Below are 26,375 nucleotides of genomic sequence, written 5' to 3' on the forward strand. Positions count from 1 at the left end.
GCTATAGTTCTTGTATGAATGTTCATTTAGAAACATACAGTAGAAAAATTTTCTCAAATTTTCGTATTTTTCGTTTATTGCTAAAAAAGTTTATAACAATGTATTTTAGACCTCACCAATATGGACAATATTTATATCTTATTTAGATTAAAGCCTCTACTTTAAAATTACATCGAGAAATAAATGTGGGAAAAATAATTTGTTGTCTTTTTCGAATGTCCTTCTAAGTGGACATCGGTAGTGAAAGGGTTAATACAGTTGAAACAAACATTCTAAAATTTTACCAAACTATTTACACTGAAAAAACAGTGAACCCACTAGCAAGAAAACATTTAGTTAATTTTAGAAAATTTTTAATATTTTTAGAAAATTTTAACTAAACAGTATTACAAAAGCTGACATCACGCCGATATCACAAAAATAAGTAAATATTTTTCGATAAATACAAGAAAATTTATTAGACATAATTAATTTTGTTCACTTGTTAAAGAAAATTTTGAAAAAATTGGATTTAAAAATTGCAAGAATGTCTTTAGTGACATACGAAGTTCATGATGGACGAATTTGTAGTAAAATTTAAAAATTTAAAGAAATAATGAACTATTTTATGAGAAATACGAATTTAGTAAAACTTTTTACTTCATTTGTGTAAAATTTTTTCCCGTTTTTTAGTTCATTTAACAAACGTACGCAAAAAAAATATTAGATTTGAGGAAACTTTCTCCATATATAATAATTCCATGAACTAAAATAAACTTAAATTGGCTTTAGTGAAATAGAGAGTTCACTTTTTTTTGAGTGTATGATCAGATTTTATCCAGAAGTGATATAAATTACAAAAAAATTGAATAATATAAGATTCTTAGATCCGTACTACTTAAAAACTAGTGGTGTTATAAATTATGTTGATATCGTAAATACAATTAAAAGGCCTGATGATTTTATAAACGAGTCTAACATATTACACTGAAAAAAAACAGTGAACCCACCAGGAAGAAAACTTTTCATTAATTTTAGAAAATTTTGAATATTTTTAGAAATTTTTTTACTAAACAGTATTACAAGCGCTGACATCGCGCCGATATCACAAAAATAAGTAAATATTTTTCGACAAATTCAAGAAAATTTATTAGACATAAATAATTTGTTCCACTTTTTAAAGAAAATTTTGTAGTTTGAAGGAAAAAATTGGTTCAAAATTGCAAGAATGTCTTTAGTGACATACGAAGTTCATGATGGACGCTTTTGTAGTCAAATTTACAAATTTGAAGAAATAATGAACTATTTTTGGAGAAGTACGAATTTAGTAAAACTTTTTACTTCATTTGTGTATAATTTTTTCCCGTTTTTTAGTTCATTTAACAAACGTACGCAAAAAAAAATATTAGAATTGAGGAAACTTTCTCCATATATAATAATTCCATGAACTAAAATAAAGTCAAATTGGCTTTAGTGAAATAGAGAGTTCAATTTTTTTTTTTTGAGTGTATGATCAGATTTTATCCAGAAGTGATATAAATTACAAAAAATTGAATAATATAAGATTCTTAGATCCGTACTACTTAAAAACCAGTGGTGATATAAATTATGTTGATATCGTAAATACAATTAAAAGGCCTGATGATTTTATAAACGGGTCTAACATATTAGAGTATAAACCTGAAGATCCCAATTATAGCCAATTATTTGAAAGAAAAAAATGTGGAAAAATTTTGGTTCCAAGAAGGAAAAAATAATTTTAATGGGCATTTGTTTTCTGATTTGCTGCACTGTTAGAAAAATATGTTTTTAATATGTTCCGATATAAACAAAATGTGTTTCGGGCACAATTTTTAAACACAATATATTTAAGTGCAAACATGTAATGTTCCTAAACTAACACAAAATGTTTGGAATACATATGTTAATATGTTAGAATATATTATGTTTGGGGCATGAATGTTTCATAAAAATAATATGTGTGAATGTAAACATATATAAATTTACAAATTTCGAGTAAACATATATATGTTGTGATACTTTATTCAAAGAGCGCCAGAGAGAGAGAGAGAGTTAGTATAGAGAAATAAATAGAGATGGAAACCGGGATGGTTGAATAAAAAGATATCAACATAACACAGCGATAGAATGAAATGAGAGCAATTTCTGTGAAACCGCTTGTATGTTGGTTCGGAAAACTGTTTCATGATAAGGCCATAAATTTTATATGCTTAAGTCTAATTACTATTTAATTTGAATATTAGAATGAGTATTCAGAATAAAGAGAATATACATTCGGAACCAAGAGAATAGACATTTGAAAGAAAAAACAGCATATTTGTATTACAGAAAAAGATGCGAAGAACTCAAAAATTTCGTGGTAGTGAAAATTATGTGAGGGAATGAGCACAATCTTCTTTGGGGAATTCTTCCAAACATATACTATTTTTGGACTCAAAATGCTTCCAAACATATAATACGCTCAGATAAAACAAACATATTAATGTTTCTGCAGTATCCAATAATATATGTGTTTCCTGCAAAATATGTTTGGAACATATGTTAGAGAAGCGATTTTTTTTGAGGGTGTGTATGCAAATATAGTGCACAATTTTACTACAAAATAAAATAGTTCATATTTTCCTAAAATGGCAGAAGTTTGCTTTAATTGAGTTCATAAGTCTCTCAAATGAGTAAATTTTACTAAAAGTGTACCTGTCTTGAACTTCGTACAGCGCTAAAGACATTTTAACAATTTTTAAATTCAATATTTTCTTTCAACATATGAAATTTTCTTAAACAACAGAAAAAAACTAATTATTTAAAAAAAAATTCTTCAGTTTGACAAAAAGCATAAACTTATTTATAACGTGTTGCAACTAGAAGACTATTTTAGTAAAAATTTTCTAAAATAAACCTACATTTTCTTCCACGGTGGGTTCACTTTTTTTTTGGGTGTATGTGACTAAAATTTTACTTTTCATAACATATTATTTTTGGAAATACCTGCATTGTTTTCTTTTTATTAATATTGTACAATATTTTTAAGTATTGTTTTTTTTTTGTATAAGTTAATAAAAACAAATGTGCCACTTTTCAAAAATAATTGTGCCACTTTTTTTGATGATTGCCACTTTCTGAAAATTCCCAACGGTAACGCTGGGGCGACGCTTCATAATGAATATGAGTTCCATGAAAATGTAACTGAAGCAGTAAAAGTCGTCCCCAAACGAAAATTAGCGCTAAACAAGTAAGGAAAGTCTAAAGTCTGGCTGGGCCGACTATATTATACCCTGCAGCACTTTGTAGATCTAAATTTCCGATACCATCTCACATCCGTCAAATGTGTTGCGGGCTATATATAAAGGTTTGTCCCAAATACATACATTTAAATATCACTCGATTTGGACAGAATTTGATAGACTTTTACAACATCTATAGTCTCAAAATTTAAGTTGGCTAATGCACTAGGGTGGAACACAATTTTAGTAAAAAAATATGGGAAACATTTAAATCTGAAGCAATTTTAAGGGAACTTCGCAAAAGTTTATTTATGATTTATCGCTCGATATAAATGTATTAGAAGTTTAGGAAAATTAGAGTCATTTTTACAACTTTTCGACTAAATAGTGGCGATTTTACAAGGAAAATGTTGGTATTTTGACCATTTTTGTCGAAATCAGAAAAAACATATATATGGGAGCTATATCTAAATCTGAACCGATTTCAACCAAATTTGGCACGCATGGCAACAATGCTAATTCTACTCCCTGTGCAAAAATTGGCGTTAAAATTGGAGTTAAAAATTGGCATCTGTGGTCATATGAGTGTAAATCGGGCGAAAGCTATATATGGGAGATATATCTAAATCTGAACCGATTTCAACCAAATTTGGCACGCATAGCAACAATGCTAATTCTACTCCCTGTGCACAATTTCAACTAAATCGGAGTTAAAAATTGGCCTCTGTGGTCATATGAGTGTAAATCGGCCGAAAGCTATATATTGGAGCTATATCTAAATCTGAACTGATTTCAACCAAGTTTGACACGCATAGCTACAATGCAAATTCTACTCCCTGTGCAAAATTTCAACCAAATTAGGGTAAAACTCTGGCTTCTAGGACCTTATTAGTCCATATCGGGCGAAGGATATATATGGGAGCTATATCTAAATCTGAACTGATTTCAATAAAATTTGGCACACTTTCGGGCGAAAGATATATATGGGAGCTATATCTAAATCTGAACCGATTTCTTCCAAAATCAATAGGGATCTGTTCTGAGCCAAAACACATACTTGTGCCAAATTTGAAGTCGATTGGACTAAAACTGCGACCTAGACCTTGATTACAATAATGTGTTCACGGACAGACGAACATGGCTATATCGACTCAGGAGCCCACCCTGAGCATTTTTGCCAAAGACACCATGTGTCTATCTCGTCTCCTTCTGGGTGTTGCAAACATATGCACTAACTTATAATACCCTGTTCCACAGTGTGGCGCAGGGTATAAAAATATGAAGTTTTAAGAAAACAAATATGTGTTACTTGGTATAAAACTCTTTGGAATCCCGTTAGCTCCTTTTGGACCCTGTCCATAGGAGAAAGTCTTAAACCGCGAGCCAAAGCCACGCCACGCAAGAACCAAATTTTGTGCGGAATTTTTTTTAAAGTCCTCAAACGTACCTATGCCTCTAATTTTTTTGCGATACAATGCTATTGAAAACAACAAGTGTGTATTGTTCCCACCTTGATATAATGAAAATTTCGAGAAAAAAATATATAAATTTGACATAAATAAAAAATAGTTTGTTTTGTAACAAAAAAAAAAAAAAACTTAATTTAGTTCATTGTAACAAAAAAGGCGTAGTCCAACAATGCAAGTTTTTTTCTGTACACTAGTCATATTTCCCTATTACAATATACCCAATTTGAATATGCTTTATCCTGAAAATGTTGTATTAAAGAACATACTAAATTGAAACGTTCTCTAATCCTAAGACTCTTGCATTTGGTCTTATTGTCCGAAGTAAGTACATATAATTTTTGCTAGGCTCCAAATGAAGGCCTGTATGGTTTGAGCTAATGTGAGTGGCAGAGATGTATCCAGAATTTCTTGATAATTACAAACCACTCTTATGGCTTTAATCCTAGCCGACTTTTTGAAGTTTGCACTCAGGACGATAGATAGATATGTACGGGTACACTCACACAGACACACACACACACACACACATTGGCTCTAATGCAGCCATACTGAGTAGTCATCATATTAGTGGCTTGGGCACGAACGAACACTGACATATACGCACACACACACCTCGATATATGCATATAGTCATGACTATTCACTGGATATTGAAAACTCGTTCACAAAACGAATACAACATAAGGATGCTACATGTATCAATGCATTGCGAACAAATTGTCTGTTCGTTTTTGATTGTGTGAATACAACCGGTGTTTTGTTTTTTTTTTTTTTTTTGTTTGTGTCCTTCTCACTCACAATTCTGTTCTCTCATCACTGGGGAGAACAAGTACATTGCCATCGCAATGACCATGCTGTCGAAAGACAAACACGCTTGTAGAAGAGATACGTACACACATTAATATTAATATTGCATAGCAATGCAAGAAAAAGGTAATGGCCGGAACATCGGTGCGTATGAACAACATTCAAATGTATCCCACAGATGATGGGTAGACACATCGGTAGGCAAGCATGCATGAATGAATGAATGAACGAATGCATGCAAAAAACGTGCATACGTTTTGTGTTTTTCTTGTTGTCGTTTGGTTTTTTTTTTGTTTCACTATAAGCGAATGCTTCAATGTTTGGTAAATTGCTTGGGATGTACCAGAACTATCGGTTTATTTTGATACAAAAAAATGTTATAAGCTTTGATGAAAATGTATATGGTGTGGCATTGCTACTGTTGCTATTGCTATTGAATGTTGCTGCAGGAATTCCTTTTTGGCAATGTTGAGCAGTGATGTTTTGCAAGACTGGTGTATTTCATTTAAACATTTTTGCATTAATAAATGTGCCCCCCATGGAAATCAAAGTGTGTACGCTATAGTTTAATTGGAAATATGGAATATAAAACGAAAATGTTTCACATTTAAATGTAAAAATACATTCATCTCTCTCTGTGAGTGGCACATCGGTGGATATGGAACGCGAGTGTGTACATGTGTGTCTGGACCATTAAAAATAACAACAAAAGAAAATCGTAAATAAAACCAAAAACAAAAATGTTGTAACGAAGGAAAGTGGAAATAAAAAGTACATCAGCAAACTCTCCAATCTTTTATTCACATCATCGGTACAATGGAAGGCTTAAATCAGTGATTTTTTGGACTTTAAATGCGGCTGGTATCACCAAATTAAATACCTTAAATTTTAGCTGAATTTTGGATAAATTGAAGAAAGAATCATGTAAGTATAAAAAAAGAAATTATATATAATATTTAAAATAATATATCACAAACTAATAAAAAAATAAACATATGGATAATATGGAAGCACTCTGAGATTTACCAGTATCCCTAGGGTGTGAATTTGTTAATTATGGTTTTTCAAATATGTCACCAAAAAATTTAAAAACTTTCATTGGAATAGATTTTAATTTGTTTATATCAAAAAAAAAAAAAAAACAAATTAATATGTGAAGGTTATAAAATATTACGGGATTTGGCTACCCTAGTATTGCAATCTTTCATCTAATAGCTTTAAAATCAGAACGTTTTAGCATACGAGCATTGCTCCAATTTTGTGAAAATTTTCGTGGGATTATTTTTTACCACTTTCGCCATAGATTTACTCAATAACAGTGCATCAATGAACTTAATTAAATTTTTGACAATGGATGGATGGATGAATGATATAGTGAATTCAATCAAAAAAACTGGGGAAATTTGTATACCCTTCACCACTACTGTGGTACAGGGTACAATAAGTTTGTGCATTTGTATGTAACGCCAAGAAGGAGTAATCATAGACCAACCTTTTAGCATACGGATCGGCTTAGAATTAAATTCTGAGTCGATTTAGCGATGTACGTCTGTCTGTCTGTCTGTCCGTCTGTCTGTCTGTCTGTCTGTCTGTCTGTCTGTCTGTCTGTCTGTCTGTCCGTCTGTCTGTTGATGTATTTTTGTGCGCAAAGTAAAGCCCGCAGTTTTAGTCCGATTGTCCTAAAATTTGTTATAGGGTCCTGTTTCGGCTCAAAGACGATCCCTATTGATTTCGGTTCAGATTTAGATATAGCTGCCATATATATTTTTCACCGATCTGTTGATAATTGGCGTGTATATCAACCGATCTTCCTCAAATTCCGTACATCCGAATATTTTATAAGTCTCGAAAAACTTGCAAAATATCAGCCAAATCGGTTCAAATTTAGATACAGCTCCCATATATAGCTTTCGCCCGATTTAAACTCATTTGCCCACAGAGGCCAATTTTTTGCTCCGATTTAGTTGAAATTTTGCATAGGGAGTAGAACTAGCATTGTAACTATGCGTGCCAAATTTGGTTGAAATCGGTTCAGATTTGGATATATCTCCCATATATAGCTTTCGCTCGATTTACACTCATATGACCGTAGAGGCCAATTTTTAACTCCGATTTAGTTGAAATTTTACACAGGGAGTAGAATTAGCATTGTAGCTATGCGTGCCAAATTTGGTTGAAATCGGTTCAGATTTAGATATAGCTCCCATATATATGTTTTTCTGATTTCGACAAAAATGGTCAAAATACCAACATTTTCCTTGTAAAATCGCCACTGCTTAGTCGAAAAGTTGTAAAAATGACTCTAATTTTCCTAAACTTCTAATGCATATATATCGAGCGATAAATCATAAATAAACTTTTGCGAAGTTTCCTTAAGATTGCTTCAGATTTCCCATATTTTTTTACTAAAATTGTGTTCCACCCTAGTGCATTAGCCAACTTAAATTTTGAGTCTATAGATTTTGTAAAAGTCTATAAAATTCTGTCCAAATCGAGTGATATTTAAATGTATGTATTTGGGACAAACCTTTATATATAGCCCCAACACATTTGATGGATGTGATATGGTATCGAAAATTTAGATCTACAAAGTGGTGCAGGGTATAATATAGTCGGCCCCGCCCGACTTTAGACTTTCCTTATTTGTTATATTTTAAGATTTGACCACCCTACACCGAATAATGTACTTTATAGGAAGGAAGAACTAATTGGTGCGAAAATTGAACTAAATTGTACTCCACATTTTGAGATTTTGAGACAAAATGTTCTATGGAAATAAAATCTTTGACAAAATTTTGTATAGAAATAAAATTTTGACAAAATTTTCTATAGAAATAAAATGTTGGTAGATTATTTTTGGCGATATGGATTAATTTTTGTGTGATTGGGGGATCGGCTATATATAACTGTAGACCAATATGGACCAATTTTGGCATGGTTATTATAGACCATATGCTAACACGACGTACCAAATTTCAACCGGATCGGATGAATTTTGCTCCTCCAAGATGCTCCGGAGGTCAAATCTGGGGATCGGTTTATATGGGGGCTATATATAATTATGGATTGATATGGACCAATTTTTGCATGGTTGTTAGACACCATATACTTACAGCTCGTACCAAATTTCAACCGGATCGGATGGATTTTGCTCCTCCAAGAGCCTCCGGAGGCCAAATCTGGCGATCGGTTTATATGGGGGCTATATATAATTATGGATCGATAAGGACCAATTTTTGCATGGTTGTTAGAGACCATATATTAACACCACGTACCAAATTTCAACTGGATCGGATGAAATTTGCTTCTCTAAGAGGCTCCGCAAGCCAAATCTGTTATCCGTAAAAGTGGTCCACTATGGCCCATTTTAAATACCATTTGACCTACATCAATAGCAACTACTTATGCCAAGTTTCAAGTCGATAGTTTGTTTCGTTCGGAAGTTAGCGTGATTTCAACAGACGGACGGACGGACATGGTCAGATCGACTCAGAATTTCACCACGACCTAGAATATATATACTTTATGGGGTCTTAGAACAATTTTATTTTATTTTATTTGTTTATTTATTACAATTCTAAAAACTATAATAAACATTAAAGCACTACAAAGGCTACACATTAAACATTAAAGCACTACAAAGGCTATCGGCTTAACAATATTTCGATGTGTTAAAATCGGAATGACAAAGTTAAAATACCCCCATACAATTGTGGAGGGTATAAAAAAATTATTGGCGTCAAATCATGACCATTTCAACCATACAATAGTTCATTCCTAGTATTTTTGGGAATCTTACGAACATTTTCTTTTCCTTTAGTTCATATTGAGCTTCTTTACACGGCCATTGAACGTTATACCCACATTTAGTTCATAAAATGTTTGAAACATACTAAAAAAACAATAAGAAATTTCGAACAAAAATAATACAATATAACTACAAAGAAATAATTGTTTTTGCATTTAAAACAAGTTAAATTTAGCGTTAGTTTAACTACGAAATTGTCAGAACGTTTTGACATACGAGCGCTATTTGTGTTGTTTACACAAACTAGAAAAAACATTCATCTCGCCCAAAAAATTGAATTAAATCGTGGACATTTTTGTGCTATTATTTTTTACAACTTTCGACATGGATTAACTCAAACAACAGTGCGTCGACGAATGTATTTCAATTTTTGGCGATGAAGCTCCGTCTAGGATCATGGTTTACCGATGGTATGGTGCAATCAAAAAAAAAGTTTATGTTACTTGGATCCAAAGATTTTGACCTTCTCTTAAGGATTTTGGTATTGATTTCGAGCAAAAAAAAAAAAAAAACTTTCAGTTTAAACATCCAAATTATAACGGATACTTCAAAGTAAAAAATGTTTTCTTAATTCCAAAAAAATATATTTTTGAAGCGTTTTTATATTCAATCTAAAGTTTCAATATTTCAGTTAATATAAGGACAGTATATTTAAATCAAAAATGTGTTTCTTTACTTTAAGGAAAATTAGCCTTAGTTCAAAGACATGCGACTTTAACGGAGGGACGCAAATTTGTGTCCTAAATTTAATAAAAAAAAAATTTGAAGCAAAGATTATAAACTTTATTTTAATTAAAATTTCATTATTTTAAAGAAATTTGTCCTTAATATTTTGTAAATTTCGCATACTAAAATTTAGGTTGTGTAATCTTTAATATCACGTAAATATTTTTTTTAGTGTGAATATCACTTTATGAAGAATTTCGGGAAGGTCCTCCAAAATGAGTTTTTGTTCCGGAAACCATTGATGCTGTGCGCCAACTGATTTTGTAAGATTGTCATGTGACTTTTAATGAGATTGAGACAATCTTCCGCGCAAAGAAGGAATATGACCACCCCAAACATGTTTCAAGAGCAAAATGTTATTTTTGCATGAAAACCATATAACATATTTGCCACAAAAAAGTTGTTTTCTTGCTAAAAATAATATACTTGCCGAAATCAGATACATAATTTTCGAGAAAATAACAACAATGTTTGTGACAGACATGTTACATGCTCACCATCCAAAAATAACATTTTAGGATGCCCAATTTATAAAATATTAAGGACAGATTTTTTTTATATAGTGGAATTTTAATTAAAATAATATTTATAATATTTGCTTCAGATGCTTTGTTTTATTATGTTTAGGACTCAAATTTTCCGTTAAAGTCGTATGTCTTTGAACTAAGTCAATGTCTCTTTAAAGTAAAGAAACTCGTTTTTTATTTAAAGAAATCGTCCTTAAATTCAATGAAATATTGATTTAAGATTAAAAAGATTTGGTTTTGTTCCGTAATTTCGAAATATAAAAGCCACCCCCGTATGTATCTCACACGAAAATTGTGATGGGGAGAGTGCAAGAAATCTCTTTATAGTAGAGACGTCTAAAAGGTATGGCACATATTTTACACCATTTAAAAAAAAAAAAAACTTTAACTTCACATTTTTGCTTTGTCAAATTGCAGTTACCTTGTCCAAATAGATTATTCCACGTTCTGCTATCCAAATCCAGAGTAGTCATAGGAACTAAAAAGTTATGTGTAACGTTTTGTCATGATGGAGCAATAATTGCCACCTGTGCTTTGATTACAAGACTACCTAGGCGGACATCGTTAACTTGAATACTATGAGTCATTAACAATCTTTTACTTTCCTTCATTTTTGACGTTACATGTTTTGCACAAAAGTGTAATATTCTGTACACTGAGTGCACTGAGAAAATAGACCAAATAAAACTGCTTAATGCTTCAATTAAATTTTACATTTTTAATATATTTGATGTATAGTAGTGTGCAAAAAAGGCCTATCAGATTCACGAGACAATCAACAACGAACGTTCTTGGTTTCGTGAACGTACTTTCATAAGTTCCTGAACGTGTGGTCGCCTTTTTACGAATATTGCTTGTCTCTATCATATCCTTAGTATACACCGAAAAAAAGTGAACTGTTTTATAGGAAGAATGAACTATTGCATGCAAGGCGGGCATGCTAACCATTGCACCACGGTGTATAAACATACATGTCTCGAGACATGGTGTTTTGTCGAATAATATATCCAAAAAAAAAACAGGCACATTTACTTAAGTTGTGTTGTTTTCTTAAGGTGGAATTGCATACCATGCGGTCATGCGTGCACACGTTGTATTCGAATGCGTTGACGAATACGATTCTTCAACTGAGTTACACAGCATGCGTCGGAACACCAATAAATTTGCTTCACCATAGGATGAGGGGTATAATAACTTTGTCATTCCGTTTGTAACACATCGAAATATTTATCTCAGTCTCCTGGATCTTGGTGAAATTCTGAGTCGATCAGTCAGTCCGTCTGTGGAAATCACGCTAACTTCCGAACGAAACAAGTTATGTATACACTGAAAAAAAAAGCATGCCCGGTTCCAAAGATTTTGTCTTTACTTTAAAAATTTTGGTATTGATTCCGAGCCAAAGAAGCGGAGAATACAAGTAAGGATACTTTTAAGACACAATTCTCTTTTAAATTTGGGTTTTGTGTACTTGCTTCTAGGAAGCAAATATTAATTTTTCGCTTTTTCAGCTTTTTTTCTTCATATGCTATCAAAGTCCTTTAAAAACGAGTTAACGACAACTTTATTTTCCAAATTAAGACTTGACTTCCATTAGAAATTATGCTATGTTTTAAGTAATAAACGTCTTTAAAATGAAGTGTTGAAAATTATGTCCTATATTTGAACGATTTTTTGCTTTGTAGTCAAGATGCAAAAAGGCAACAAATTTAAAGACAATTTCATTAAATTTAAAGAATTTTTCTGAATTATTAAAGTCAAGTTGACCTTAGCCCAAACATTTTTTCTTTCATGTTATGATACCCATTTTTAAGTGAAATCACTTAATTATAAGGATAATACGACTTTTGGACAAGGAAAAAAACTTTATGGTAGAGAATTGCGTCTTCCGTGCTAAGCAAAATTTGCATTCGTATTTTAAAGACATGAAATCTTTGACCTCACGACAATATTTTTTTCAGTGTAATTAGAGACCGAATGCTATGACAAATAAACCGACCCCCAGATTTGGTTGCGGATCCCTTTGCAGGAGCAAATTTCATCCGCAGTGTACGCCCTCTAACAATCATGCAAAAATTGGTCCATATCGGTCCATAATTCTATATAACCCCCATATAAACCGATCGCCAGATTTAGATTGCGTACCTCAATGTAGAGGCAAATTTCGTCCAATCTAGTTGAAATTTGGTACGTTACGTTAGTCCCACAGTTAATTTATAGAGCACATTTTTGGTGATAAAGGCTTGAAAGAAGTTAAAAAATTGCACGAAAAACAACGTTTGTGCACGCTCACAAAAAATCGCTTCTGTAACATATACTCCCAAACATATTTTGCTTCAAGCATATACATTTTTGGCTATTGCCCAAACATTTATATGTTTGATCTCTTCCAATATATAATATGTTTGAAAGCATATTGGTCTAAACAATATATGTTTGGGTAGTCTAAGTTCCAAACATTTTGTATTTTTGCACCCAAATTCAATAATGTTGTCTTCCAAAAAACAATATGTTATTATGTGAACATATAATATGTTTGGAAGCATTTTGCACCCAAAAATATTATATGCTTAAAAAAAATTCTGCCAAACAATATTGTGCTCAAAATTTTATTTATTTATTTATATATTTACAATCATAATGAATTATGAAAATAAACAGGTAATATAGGTGCTAACAACATAGGTTTTCGACCTGAATGCTCAAAATTTTGTTTCTGCCCAATTGTATATTCCCCCACATCTTTCTCACTTCCACGAGATTTTTTAGTTCTTAGCACCTTTTTCTGTAATACAAACATTGTAGAAGAAATTATTCAATTGTATGATTTTTTTTATTTTAATTTTACCTTTTGCCGGACGGGGATTCGAACAGCGGACCACACAGTTTGTAAGGATCAAAGAAGTAGCTGATCAATTGCCCAAGGAAAACTAAAATGTTAATTTTGTAATAACAAGCAACAACAACCAACTTAATTCAATATCGCTCCCTGTTAAATAGCGCTCCAAGCTACTAAACACATATATGTTTATAGGCTATTTCTAAATTAATATATGTTTGCATCCAAGCATATTATATTTACAAACATTTTATGTCCCAAACATAATATGTTCCAACATATTAACATATATGTCCCAAACATGTTATGCTAGTTTATGAACATTATATGCTTGCACTCAAAAATATTGTGTTTAAAATTTTGTGTTCCAAACATATAATGTTTATAGCCAAACATATGAAAAACAGTCTTTTTCATCCGTGTGATACCCGTTTTCCAGCCTTTTGCATACACGCAAAGGTTGGTTTTGAATTATGAAATCTGTTGGTTTTTCAAATTAAAATTCAATTTTAAATGATAATACATAAATAATAATAAAACATTTATAAAACATTTATAAAATAAATGGATTTGACAATACCTCATTATGTTAGTGAGCTATTTTTCAGTGTAGAATTTTGTCACAATTTCTTTTGCCATCCACAAATAGTAAATCATTTCACAAATAATTGATTTTCCCCTTGTCTTCAATACAGTAAAAGTAGAAAATGCTATTATTTATGAATTTAGATGTTTTCTTCCTCTACGAAATTTTGTAAAATAACTATACCCATCGATTTGAGTTAATATTACTAGTGAAGGCCAGGGAGACGACTTCGAATTAGTTTTGTGCCTGACAGCTATTTGTAAACGCCAGAATTCACTAGAGTATAAACTACGAGACCTTGAGTGTAACTAATTAATCAATTGGGTTATGGCACTAATGGTCAACGGCTATGTGATGTTAACCATTTGGTTGTTAATGCTAAATAATGCATGGATGATAATGAGCAGCGTAGAAATGTGAAAATTTTTTTCTTTTGGTAATTAACATAGATGATGTTTTAATAAATGACTCAATATTGGAAAAACAATTATATTTTTTTTTTGGGAAACATATAATTATATATAAATTTGCATATAAAAACTAAAGCTTTCAGTGTTAGCTAACTAAAAGGTTTTCCAAAAAGAGCTGCTATTTCAGTATCCCAGCAAATAACAGGTATATACGGCCACAAGTTCGGCCAGGCCGAGGCTTATGTACCCTCCACCATGGATTGCGTAGAAACTTCTTCTAAACACTGCCATCCACAATCGAATTACTTGGGTTGCGCTAACGCTTGCCGATGGCAATATATACCATACGTGGTATATATTAAATTAAAAACAAGTAAGGAAAGTCTAAAGTCGGGCGGGGCCGACTATATTATACGCTGCACCACTTTGTAGATCTAAATTTTCGATACCATATCACATTCGTCAAATGTATTGGGGGCTATATATAAAGGTTTGTCCCAAATACATACATTTAAATATGTTATCACTCGATCTGGACAGAATTTGATAGACTTTTGCAAAATCTATAGGCTCAAAATTTAAGTTGGCTAATGCGCTAGGGTGGAACACAATTTTAGTAAAAAAATATGGGAAACATTTAAATCTGAAGCAATTTTAAGGAAACTTCGCAAAAGTTTATTTATGATTTATCGCTCGATATATATGTATTAGAAGTTTAGGAAAATTAGAGTGGTTTTTACAACTTTTCGACTAAGCAGTGGCGATTTAACAAGGAAAATGTTGGTATTTTGACCATTTTTGTCGAAATCAGAAAAACATATATATGGTAGCTATATCTAAATCTGAACCGATGTCAACCAAATTCGGCACGCATAGCTACAATGTTAATTCTACTCCCTGTGTAAAATTTCAACTAAATCGGAGTTAAAAATTTGCCTCTACGGTCATATGAGTGTAAATCGGGCGAAAGCTATATATGGGAGATATATCTAAATCTGAACCGATTTCAACCAAATTTGGCACGCATAGCTACAATGCTAATTCTACTCCCTGTGCAAAATTTCAACTAAATCGGAGCAAAAAATTGGCCTCTGTGGTCATATGAGTGTAAATCGGGCTAAAGCTATATATGGGAGCTATATCTAAATCTGAACCGATTTCAACCAAATTTGGCACGCATAGCTACAATGCTAATTATACTCCCTGTGCAAAATTTCAACTAAATCGGAGCAAAAAATTGGCCTCTGTGGTCATTTGAGTGTAAATCGGGCGAAAGCTATATATGGGAGCTGTATCTAAATCTGAACCGATTTCAACCAAATTTGACATGCATAGCTACAATGCTAATTCTACTCCCTGTGCAAAATTTCAACTAAATCGGAGCAAAAAATTGGCTTCTGTGGGCAAATGAGTGTAAATCGGCCGAAAGCTATATATGGGAGCTATATCTAAATCTGAACCGATTTGGCTGATATTTTGAAAGTTTTTCGAGATTCATAAAATATTCGGATGTACGGAATTTGAGGAAGATCGTTTGATATACACGCCAATTATGACCAGATCGGTGAAAAATATATATAGCAGCTATATCTAAATCTGAACCGATTTTTTCCAAAATCAATACGGATCGTCTTTGAGCCGAAACAGGACCCTGTACCAAATTTTAGGACAATCGGACTAAAACTGCGAGCTCTACTTTGCACACAAAAATACATCAACAGACAGACAGACAGACAGACGGACAGACAGACGGACAGACAGACAGACGGACATCGCTAAATCGACTCAGAATTTAATTCTAAGCCGATCCGTATACTAAAAGGTTGGTCTATGATTACTCCTTCTTGGCGTTACATACAAATGCACAAACTTATTATACCCTGTACCACAGTAGTGGTGAAGGGTATAAATATGGGAAACATTTAAATCTGAAGCAATTTTAAGGAAACTTCGCAAAAGTTTATTTATGATTATCGCTCGATATATATGTATTAGAAGTTTAGGAAAATTAGAGTGGTTTTTACAACTTTTCGACTAAGCAGTGGCGATTTAACAAGGAAAATGTTGGAATTTTGACCATTTTTGTCGAAATCAGAAAAACATATATATGGGAGCTATATGTAAATCTGAACCGATGTCAACCAAATTTGGCACGCATAGCTACAATGCTAATTCTACTCCCTGTGCAAAATTTCAACTAAATCGGAGCAACAAATTGGCCTCTGTGGGCAAATGAGTGTAAATCGGCCAAAAGCTATATATGGGAGCTATATCTAAATCTGAACCGATTTGGCTTATATTTTGCAAGTTTTTCGAGACACATAAAATATTCAGATGTACAGGCGGGCATCGCTAAATCGACTCATAATTTAATTCTAAGCCGATCCGTATACTAAAAGGTTGGTCTATGTTTACTCCTTCTTGGCGTTACATACAAATGCATAAACTATACCCTGTACCACAGTAGTGGTGAAGGGTATAAAAAAGACCGATTAAATACGTATATCATTCAGTTGGACAGAATTTTTCTATAGAAATAAAATTTTAACAAAATTTTCTATAGAAATAAAATTTGGCAAAATTTTTTATACAAATAAAATTTTGACAAAATTTTCTATAGAAATGTAATTTTGACAAAATTTTCTATAGATATAAAGTTTTGACAAAATTGTCTATAGAAATGAAATTTTAAAAAAATTTTCTATAAAAATAAAATTTTAACAAAATTTTCTATAGAAATACAATTGTGACAAAATTTTCTATAAAAATAAAATTTTGGTATATTGTTGTTGGCTCCAGTGGCAACCATGATTATGAACCGATATGGACCAATTTTTGTGCGATTGGGGATCGGCTATATATAACTATAGACCGATATGGACTAATTTTGGAATTGTTGTTAGCGGCCATATACTAACACCACGTTCCAAATGTGAACCGGATCGCTCCTCCAAGAGTCTCCGGAGGTCAAATCTGGAGAACGGCTTATATGGGGGCTATATACAAATATGGACCGATGTGGACCAATTTTTGCATAGTTGTTAGAGGCCATATACTTACACCATGCACCAAATTTCAGGCGGATCGGATTAAATTTGCTTCTCTTTGAGGCTCCGCAAGCCAAATCTGGGGATCGGTTTATATGGGGGCTATATATAATTATAGACCGATGTGGACCAATTTTTGCATGGTTGTTGGAGACCATATACCAAAACCATGTACCAAATTTCAGCCGGATCGCATGAAATTTGCTTCTCTTTGAGGATCCGCAAGCCAAATCTGGGGATCGGTTTATATGGGGACTATATATAATTATAGACCGATTTGGACCAATTTTTGCATGGTTGTTAGAGACCATATACTAAAACCATGTACCAAATTTCAGCCGGATCGCATGAAATTTGCTTCTCTTTGAGGATCCGCAAGCCAAATCTGGGGATCGGTTTATATGGGGGCTATATATAATTATAGACCGATGTCGATCAATTTTTGCATGGTTGTTGGAGACCATATACCAAAACCATGTACCAAATTTCAGCCGGATCGCATGAAATTTGCTTCTCTTCGAGGATCCGCAAGCCAAATCTGGGGATCGGTTTATATGGGGGCTATATATAATTATGGACCGATGTGGACCAATTTGTGCATGGTTGTTAGAGACCATATACTAACACCACGTACCAAATTTCAACCAGATCGGGTGAATTTTGCTCTTCCAAGGGGCTCCGGAGGTTAAATCTGGGGATCGGTATATATGGGGGCTACATATAATTATGGAGTGATATGGACCAATTCCTGCATGGTTGTCATAAACAATAAACTAACACCATGTACCAAATTTCAGCCGGATCGGATGAAATTTGCTTCTCTTAGAGGCTGCGCAATCCAAATCGGGGGATCGGTTTATATGGGGGATATATATAATAATGGACCGATGTGGACCAATTTTTGCATGGCTTTTAGAGACCATATACATACACCATGTACCAAATTTCAACCGGATCAGATCAATTTTGCTCCTCCAAGAGGCTCCGCTCCACTTTACGTAAAAGTGGTCCGATATGGACCATTTGCAACACCATCCGACCTACATTAATAACAACTACTTGTGCCAAGTTTCAAGTCGATAGCTTGCTTCGTTCGGAAGTTAGCGTGATTTCAACAGACGGACGGACGGACATGCTTAGATCGACTCAGAATTTCACCACGACACGCAGCGTTGCCAATTTAGCTATTTTTCCGCTAGACAACATTAGGTTTGTTTGGGTAATTTTTCAATAAAAGTTATTCAATATAAACTTACAAGACAGTACGAATGGGTTTTACTCTGTTGGGTAAAATTAACAGAAATATACACGTTCACGAATTTATCATTAATTCAGCGGATTTATGCAAATTAAAACGAAACATATTGATATTTTCTAATGGTATGTCTTAGATATTGTTGCAGTCTCACAGAGGTAGAATTAAACTGAATACAATTAAATTAATATGCATTTTAAGTGAAATAAAGCTTTTAAGTTTGTTAAACTTCAATAAAAAATGTGACGTTTGATACAAAAAAATAGCTTTTTTTAGTTATTTTTTTTAGCTTTTTTCACCCATCCTATGGTGCACTGAAAAAAATATTATCGTGAGGTCAAAGATTTCATGTCTTTAAAATACGAATACAAATTTTGCTTAGCATAGAAGACGCATTTCCCTAATATAAAGTTTTTTCCTTGTCCAAAAGTCGATAAACTTTTCAATGAAGTCGTGTTGTCCTTATAATTAAGTGATTTCACCTAAAAATGGGTATCATAACATGAAAGAAAAAATGTTTGGGCAAAGGTCAAGTTGACTTTAATAATTCAGAAAAATTCTTTAAATTTAATGAAATTGTCTTTAAATTTGTTGTCTTTTTGCATCTTGACTATAAAGCAAAAAATCGTTCAAATATAGGACATGTTTTTGAAAACTTTATTTTAAAGAAGTTTTTTACTTCAAACATAGCATAATTTCTGCTAGAAGTCGAGTCTCAATTTGGAAAATAAAGTCGTCGTTAACTTGTTTTTAAAGGACTTTGATAGCATATGAAGAAAAAAAGCTGAAAAAGCGAAAAATTAAAATTTGCTTCCTAGAAGCAAGTACACAAAACCCAAATTTAAAAGAGAATTGTGTCTTAAAAGTATCATTACTTGTATTCTCCGCTTCTTTGGCTCGGAATCAATACCAATTTTTTTTAAAGGAAAGACAAAATCTTTGGAACCGGGCATGCTTTTTTTTCAGTGTGGAGGGTATAAAAAATAAAAAATCAACAAAACAGCAAAAAACCAAGAAAAATAAAATTAAAGATTTAGACCCCACGAGGATTTGAACCTGTGCCTCTTGACTTTTTCACCTCCATGGAAGTTCTCTTAGGAAGGGTTTGCAAATTACGAGAGTTTTAAATTATTTGATTTAGTTTAAATGTACAAAAAAGTAAAAAACATTATACATAAAACAAAAAATTTCACTCTCCCGGGGGGGTTTGAAGAAGTAAATTTAATATGATCCGGTTGAACATTGGTACGTGGTGTTAGTATATTGCCTCTAACAACCACCCAAAAATTCGTTCATATCGGTCCCTAATTGTACATAGCCCCCATATGAATTCCTCTTTTATCAATGAGTGCTCTCCGATTCTATGTAAAGCTCAAAGACAAAGGACCTCCTTTTTATAGCAGAGTTCGAACGGCTTTTCGCTTAGAGAAACTTCGAAACACTCAGAAATGTAACTAGCATTACTGAGACGGTGTAACCAATTGCTTAAAAACATTTTGGTGTTTGACCACAACTGGGTTTGAACCCATGACCATTTGTATGGAAGGCGGGCATGCTAACAATTGCACCACAAATTAGTCCGTTAAAATGTTTAAGATATCTGTTAACACAGTCCATGTAATTCGATGGTGGATGACAGTCTTTGCTAGAACTTTGTACGCAATCCCTAACTCTTGGCCCTACACTCAACAAAGTTTACTTGGATACTACGATTTTAAATTTCCTTTAAGGATTTCGGTATTGAGTCTGGGCCAAATATGCGACTTTTTTTTAAATAAACACACACAAAAACACTCGAGCCAAAAATAATCTACCAAAAATTTATTTCTATAGAATATTTTGTGAAAATTTTATTTCCATAGAAAATTTTGTCAAAATTGTATTCCTATAGAAAATTTTTTCAAATTTTATTTCTATAGAGAATGTTGTCAAAATCTTAATTCTATTAAAATTTTTGTCCAAATTTTACTTCTATAGAAAATGTTGTCAACATTTTATTTTGTCAAAATTTTATTTCTATAGAAAATTTTGTCAAACTAAATTATATACGTATTTAATCGGCCTTTTTTAGTTTAATATATACCTCATATGGACTACCCTGCAATTTATAAGACGGTGTCAGGAAGTTTTAAGATACCATGCCATCGGCAAGTGTTAACACAACCCAAGTAATTCGATTGTGGATGACAGTCTTCAGTAGAAGTTTCTACGCAATCCATGGTGTAGGGTACATAAGCTTCGGCCTGGCCGAACTTACGGCCATATATACTTGTATTATATTTATTTTCATAATTTATTATGATTGTAAATCTTGTAATAAATAAATAAATACACTTTCCGCTTTAATATTGCAGAAATATATTAGGAATTTAGGTTTTTACATAAGCAAAATAAATAAAAATAGTTATTGAAAATTCAAACAAAATAAATTACACGGTATACTTTTACAAACGATTATTTGACTATAACGCTTGTTATGGAATAATAACTCACAATTTTACGTCCATCATAGCCTTTTTAAGGTTTCGTGGATATCAACCGTTTTTCTTTTCTCCAAATCGTTCACAGATATGTCGTTACAGAATACCACAAGAAAGTCATGATATTCGTCATGTTAGGAATTATAAGGAAACAAAAACAGGCCGCATGGAAAAAAAGTGTAATCACATTTTTTCTTTAACTTTTATCTTCGGCTTGCTATACAAAATCTAAGGATATTGGCATGCTTCAATTCTTTTGCAATCTTATTTTTCCTTTTTGTGATGTTCAATTTCAAAGCCACCACCATTGCCATAACAACTTGTCATGTCACATTTAGAAAGCCGTCATTTCCGAGTAGATTTGAGCTATATGAAGTAGATGGGTAGAAGATGGAATTATTACATAAAGTCACTTCAAATCTTGTCATCGAAATCTTGTGTTTATGTTGGCAATCGAAAAAGGATGTATGGGTATTAAATTATGTTTCAGAGAAGCTTTGATATTTCTATACGGGATTACTCAGGCTCATCAAGATTTTTATACCCTCCATCATAGGATGGGGGTATATTAACTTTGTCATTCCGTTTGTAACACATCGAAATATTGCTCTAAGACCCCATAAAGTATATATATTCTGGGTCGTGGTGAAATTCTGAGTCGATCTAAGCATGTCCGTCCGTCCGTCCGTCCGTCCGTCCGTCCGTCCGTCCGTCCGTCCGTCTGTTGAAATCACGCTAACTTCCGAACGAAACAAGCTATCGACTTGAAACTTGGCACAAGTGGTTGCTATCGATGTAGGTCGGATGGTATTGAAAATGGGCCATATCGGTCCACTTTTACGTATAGCCCCCATATAAAGGGACCCTCAGATTTGGCTTGTGGAGCCTCTAAAAGAAGCATATTTCATCCGATCCGGCTGAAATTTGGTATATGGTGTTGGTATATGGTCTCTAACAACCATGCAAAAATTGGTCCACATCGGTCCATAATTATATATAGCCCCCATATAAACCGATCCCCAGATTTGGCTTGTGGAGCCTCTAACAGAAGCATATTTCATCCGATCGGGCTGAAATTTGGTATATGGTGTTGGTATATGGTCTCTAACAACCATGCAAAAATTGGTTCACATCGGTCCATAATTATATATAGCCCCCATATAAACCGATCCCCAGATTTGGCTTGCGGAGCCTAAAAGAGGAGCATATTTCATCCGATCCGGCTGAAATTTGGTATATGGTGTTTGTATATGGTCTCTAACAACCATGCAAAAATTGGTCCACATCGGTCCATAATTATATATAGCCCCCATATAAACCGATCCCCAGATTTGGCTTATGGAGCCTCAAACAGAAGCATATTTCATCCGATCCGGCTGAAATTTGGTATATGGTGTTGGTATATGGTCTCTAACAACCATGCAAAAATTGGTTCACATCGGTCCATAATTATATATAGCCCCCATATAAACCGATCCCCAGATTTGGCTTGCGGAGCCTAAAAGAGAAGCAAATTTTATCCGATCCGGCTGAAATTTGGTACATGGTGTCACTATATGGTCTCTAACAACCATGCAAAAATTGGTACCCATCGGTCCATAATTATATATAGCCCCCATATAAACCGATCCCCAGATTTGGCTTGCGGAGCCTCAAAGAGAAGAAAATTTCATCCGATCCGGCTGAAATTTGGTACATGATGTTGGTATATGGTCTCTAACAACCATGCAAAAATTTGTCCATATCGGTCCATAATTATATATAGCGCCCATATAAACCGATCCCCAGATTTGGGTTGCGGAGCCTCAAAGAGAAGCAAATTTGATCCGATCCGCCTGAAATTTGGTACATGATATTGGTATATGGTCTCTAACAACCGTGCAAAAATTGGTCCACATCGGTTCATAATTATATATGGGCCCCATATAAACCGATCCCCAGATTTGGCTTGCGAAGTCTCCAAGAGCCTCTTGGAGGAGCAAAATTCATCCGATCCGGTTCAAAGTAGGAACGTGGTGTTAGTATATGGTCGCTAACAACCATACCAAAATTGGTCCAATCACACAAAAATTGGTCCATATCGGTTCATAATCATGGTTGCCACTAGAGCCAAAAATAATCTACCAAAATTTTATTTCTATAGAAAATGTTGTCAAAATTTTATTTCTAGAGAAAATTTTGTTAAAATTTTATTCGGTTCATAATAAAATTTTCATCATTGTCAAAATTTTATTTCTATAGAAAATTTTGTCAAAATTTTATTTCTATAGAAAATTTTGTTCAAATTTTATTCGGTTCATAATCATAGTTGCCACTCGAGCCAAAAATAATCGACCAAGATTTTATGTCTATAGAAAATTTTGTCAAAAGTTTATTTCTATAGAAAATTTTGTTAAAATTTTATTTCTGAAAAAATTTTTGTTAAAATTTTCTTTCTATAGAAAATTTTGTCAAAATTTTTATTTCTATAGAAAATTTTGTGAAAATTTTATTTCCATAGAAATTTTTTTAATATTTTCTTTCTATTGAATTATATACGTATTGGATCGATCTTTTTTGATTTAATATATACCACGTATGGACATACAATTTAGAAGATGGTGTTAGGAGGTTTTAAGATACCTTGCCATCGGCAAGCGTTACCGCAACTTAAGTAATTCGATTGTGGATGGCAGTGTTTAGAAGAAGTTTCTACGCAATCCATGATGGAGGGTACATAAGCTTCGGCCTGGCCGAACTTACGGCCGTATATACTTGTTTTTTTACATTCCAATATGTTAATATTTCTTCAACGAAAGGTTTATGTGGCAAATAGTGTAGAAAAACGAAAGAAATGTATCTTTTGAACTAAATATCAGTAATGAATATTTGTGTATTGGATTTATGCATTTATGCACACAAAGAAAAAATACTTTTCTCCGGAATTAAATTTTTATTTACAATCTAAATAAATGGAATCTATAACGAGCAATTAAACGATTGTCTCTAATATATTTCAGTTGCTTTTAAGCCAAAGTCTTTATGGTATTAGGGTATCCATTGTGATACCACAGTGGTGAACTTCTCTCCTATCACTGAGTGCTGCCCGATTCTATATTAAGTTCAATGACAAGGGAACTCGTTTTTATAGAGTTCGAACGGCTTTACACATTGCGGTGAAACCACTTAGATTAAATTTGAAACAGCCAGAAATGTGACCAGCATTACTGAGACGGGATTAGTCATCGCTGAAAAACTTTTTGATGTATGGTTGAAAGATATTAAAGTATGTGTCCCAAATATTTAGTGTTAGTTTAGGAACATTACATGTTTGCACTTAAATATATTGTGTTTAAAAATTGTGCCCGAAACAGATTTTGTTTATATGGGAAAATATGAAAAACATATTTTCTAACAGTGTAGTTCACGTTACCGCGAATGCACTGTAAATCATTTCAGCCGTTTACGAGATTACCCGGAACATTAAAAAAAAAACAAGCATACACTAACAAAAATATTGTCGTGAGGTCAAAGATTTCATGTCTTTAAACCAGGGATCCGGAGCGGAGCAAGCCCTTTTTTAGCCGGAGCGGGAGCGGCATTTCTAAAATTCGGAGCGGAGCGGTGTAACTTTGAAAATTGAAATTACACTGTGTAGGTAATTTCAAATTTAGCTAGTACTTAGCGTAGTGTGAGCAAACGTTTAAAATGTGCGATATGTATTTTTGTACGTACGTACATTGCGGAAAACACAACGTGTTTTTTAGTAATTGTTTTCAAAAACGGCAAATGTCAAAATATATCTCTAGTATGTGTTGTAAAAGTAACAACAGTACTTTCGATCAATTTCACCCCGTACTACAACAAAGATGTTTGTAATGAACGTCAAATAAATGCAATTAAACGATCTTATTTATATTTAATTTTTTAGTTTTCTACACTGAAAAAAATATTGTCGTGAAGTCAAAGATTCCATGTCCTTAGAATAAGAATGCAAATTTTGCTTAACATGGAAGACCCATTTCTCTAAAATAAAGTTTTTTTTCTTGTCCAAAAGGCAATAAACTTTTGAATGAAGTTGTAATGTCCTTATAATTAAGTGATTTTACTTAAAAATGTGTATCATAACATGAAAGATAAAATTTTTGAGGTAAGGTCAACGTGACTTTAATAATGAAGAAAAATTCTTTAAAATTAATAAAATTGTCTTTAAATTTGTTTCCTTTTTGCATCTTGCCTACAAAGCAAAAAATCGTTAAAAAATAAGACATGTTTTTCAACACTTTATTTTAAAGACGCTTTTTACTTGAAACATAGCATAATTTCTACTGGAAGTCGAGTCTTAATATGGAAAATAAAATTGTCGTTAACTCGTTTTTAAAGGATTTTGATAACAACTGACGAAAAAATCTAAAAAAATTAAAAATTAACATTTGCTTCCTAGAAGCAAGTACATAACCCCCAAATTTAAAAGAGAATTGCGTCTTTAAAGTATCCTTACTTGTATTCTCCGCTTCTTTGGATCGGAATTAATACCCAAACTGTTAAAGTAAAGACAAAATCTTTGGAACCGGGCATGCTTTTTTTCAGTGTAAGGACATTCATATTTGCTTTACTATTGTACTATATCCTAGCATTCTCTTATTTCTGATATTAGTTTTCGAAAATTGAATTAAAATTATGGATAGTTTCAATTTTGGTTGAAAAATGTGCGCATATACATTTATTTTAATTTTTTTCTCACATTGAAAAATAATGACTTGATTTGTATAATTGCATGTTATCTACTTTTTTTGAGAACGAACATTTCTTAAAAACGCTGTTCGAAAATGTATTTTTACAATAAAGGGGAAAAAAGCGAAATTAGGTAACACTAGATCTGAGTAAGAATATTCGTAGGTATACCACGGACTGATGTCGATGGAGGTTGTTGCAAACATAAACATACACACATACACATTACAAATATAACAAAACCTCTTCTCTACGTCTGTTGCAAAACAACAAAAAAAACTTTCGGAGAGTAGTTACTTCTACTCTGTGTATAGACTTTCAATTCCAATCAGCGTTGCCGTTTTGGTCCGATCGGACCAAAATTGGTCCAAAAGATTTCTAATTTTTAAATTTGGTCCGATGGTCAGACCAAACAGAATTTGGTCCATTTTGGTCCATTTTCATAAATTTGGTTTCTATCACATATTAAATAGTAGATGGTGCACCGCAA

Source organism: Haematobia irritans, chromosome 4, assembly GCF_050003625.1.
Source record: "Haematobia irritans isolate KBUSLIRL chromosome 4, ASM5000362v1, whole genome shotgun sequence".
Classification (NCBI taxonomy): Eukaryota; Metazoa; Arthropoda; class Insecta; order Diptera; family Muscidae; genus Haematobia; species Haematobia irritans.